The following is a 2672-nucleotide window of genomic DNA, read 5'->3' on the forward strand; positions in this document are numbered from 1 at the left end:
TATATATATATATATATATATATAGAGAGAGAGAGAGAGAGGGGGGGGGGGCTGGTGTAAGTGAAGGGTCGAAAGGGGGATGACCAGGCCAGCTATCTCCCACGTCCCTACGGTTGACCCTCCCCCTGCTCTACCCTCCAAACGCCCCACCTCTCCCAATAACGGCCTTGTACCGTCAACATGTTGACCTTGGTTAAAGCCAAGCTTTAGGAGCCCATCCGCCATTTTGATTGCGTCGACCTTGGCATGACTAGCATACCTGGGCCGTGGCAACCCCGGAGCGAGAAAATACAAGGTTCCAGCCGCAAAAACAATTCTACACACCACGTTACTGATGCTTGTTTACGTTTGTCTATGATTCAGTTAGCTAGAAGGCATCCCATGCAATTTTAGGGCTACAAAACAAACGTATTATGAAAGAGAAATATGTTACATTTACTGCCTTTTCTTAGCACCTTTCGTTATCATTTTAACTTTGAAGCGCTTGAAATAGCCACACCAATAAACAACCTTTTTCCGTCAGAAACATCGTATTTTGTCTCACACTGATATCAGTATGCTATGGGATAGGGTTGATTCAACTTACTATATTAAAAAAATGACCAGAAAATTGACACCAGAAATCAAGTTTTACTGCTCTGAAAATTGCTTTGGGTGCCTTTAACGTTAACGGCACAACAATAAGTGATCAATTGAAGTTCTGTTTCCTTTGTAAAGTTTCGTGTTCTTTGCATGAGATGCATGCCTTCTCTGGACTTGTATATTTGTTTAAAGTACGATATCAATGGGGCGTTCTATGAAACAAAAGCAAAGTCACTACAACTTCTAGGTGTGTCGTATTTTCCCAGTCACCCTGCACAGCTTTGTCTCCCACTTTGCCCTGTACATCACCGTCTTCCCACTGTGCTGGAACAACATCTGGTAGCTCGGCTGACTTTGTCGCCCAACTTCGCCAAACAAACCCTTAACGCGAACCACGCTCTGTTTGAGTGCAAGAACGTCAAATAAGATGTTCGACACGACCGCTTCACTATGGGAGAGTGCGTGCAAGCTATGTCTGGGTCATTCCATTCGGGAGGGGTGTTCTTGTTTTCGAAGCACTCCTTAGCACTCCTCATTGAATAAGAGGGAGTATTCGTAGGGTCCTTTTTTTCGGAAGAAGGAACATTTGCTTAACCGCCTATTGCCGCCTTTAGCTCAGTACTAGAACGTATGCGATTATTAATAAATGGAACAGTCCGAAAGTCACAGAATCTAGTGTGCCTGGTGTTGTAAGGGTCACTGACCTTTGGATTCGCGCCAAACTCGTCTTTTGGAAGACTTCCAATGTCCGTTCATCTTTCTCGCCCAGCCGGTTGATAGAAACTCCTACTACTTCCTGAGAAACTACAGGGAACAGCTGTGTGGGAAAGACATATGGAACTCGTGAAGATTTTTTTTACGAATTTGACATAATTTCGGACGATAATTTTATACTTTAACGTCAACAGGTTTCAGGTACGTTGTGCTATTGTTCTTTACATAGGGTTAGGGCTTGATAAGCTCAGTTATAGTTCCAGAGGCAGGGGATATATAATTATGTATGCAGAGATTTAAGTGGGTAAGTCCCGTAACGTTAAAGGTATCCAATGCAATTTCGGGGTGGCAAAACAAAAATATTCTGGATGAGGACATCTGCCCGTTGTTACGTTGACACTTACTGCCATTTCTTGGCACATTTTCGTCATCATTCCATCCTTGAAACGTTTGAAATACCTAAAAAATAAGCTACACGAGGATTCCCTTTATTTTTGGGTACCACCAACAAATAGCTAGAACCAGCAGAAGCAACCGTTTCCGTCAGTGACATCGTATTTTTGCCTCACAGATATCAGGTTGCTTAAATTTTCTTTTTACTCCGTGAAGGAGGTCAGGACCTCCGGACGGAGTGTTGTAATCGGCTGATTTTTCATGTTCGCAGTCAAAACACTGGGTTCTCTTTGTGTAATCGGCACGCAATTTTATACGCCGTCTGCGGGCATGCCCGTGTTGATGCACGAATGTGTATTTTTGCCGTTGCTGCTTTCGCGGTCAATGTAATATCGCAGACGCACCCCTACAATTACGAGGCGAATTGGAATGGTCCAGAAAAACGCGTTGTTTGGAATAGCAGTGGGGTTCAAAAAAGTTCATGCAGATACGGGGTGGTTTTTATAAGTGGTTCCAGATGTTTTTGCCCATGGTTAAGAGATGCCAAGTTTTTTGGAAGATGTTCGCAGCCAAAACGCATTCTTCCGTACGTCGCATTTCTGTGTAATTTCGCATGTGGTGTTGCATTATGTCCGGGATGATGCACGTCTTTTTATTTTTACCGTAGCTGTTTTGATATTGGAGTAAATGCTTATTTTCGAAACATCCCCATTTCTTTGAAATGGTTTCGTCCGTTTATGCAACTGTTACTGCGCTAATGACGACCAGTCGCGCTGTCCTGATACACCGCGAATGTGCGAGTGTTCCCTGTAGACAGTCCCGGGAGTCATTTTTTTGCACATTCCAGGAGCCAAACCAAAATACGTTCATGAACCGAGTCCAAAAAACCGAAACGTGAAAATCGGATGATCGGACCTGATGTACATTTCTCTTTCTATAGATTGTACACACAATACACACATCTTTAGATAATCTGGCCATGG

This window comes from Branchiostoma belcheri, unplaced genomic scaffold (genome assembly GCF_001625305.1).
Source record: "Branchiostoma belcheri isolate BF01 breed outbred unplaced genomic scaffold, Haploidv18h27 scaffold35, whole genome shotgun sequence".
Classification (NCBI taxonomy): Eukaryota; Metazoa; Chordata; class Leptocardii; order Amphioxiformes; family Branchiostomatidae; genus Branchiostoma; species Branchiostoma belcheri.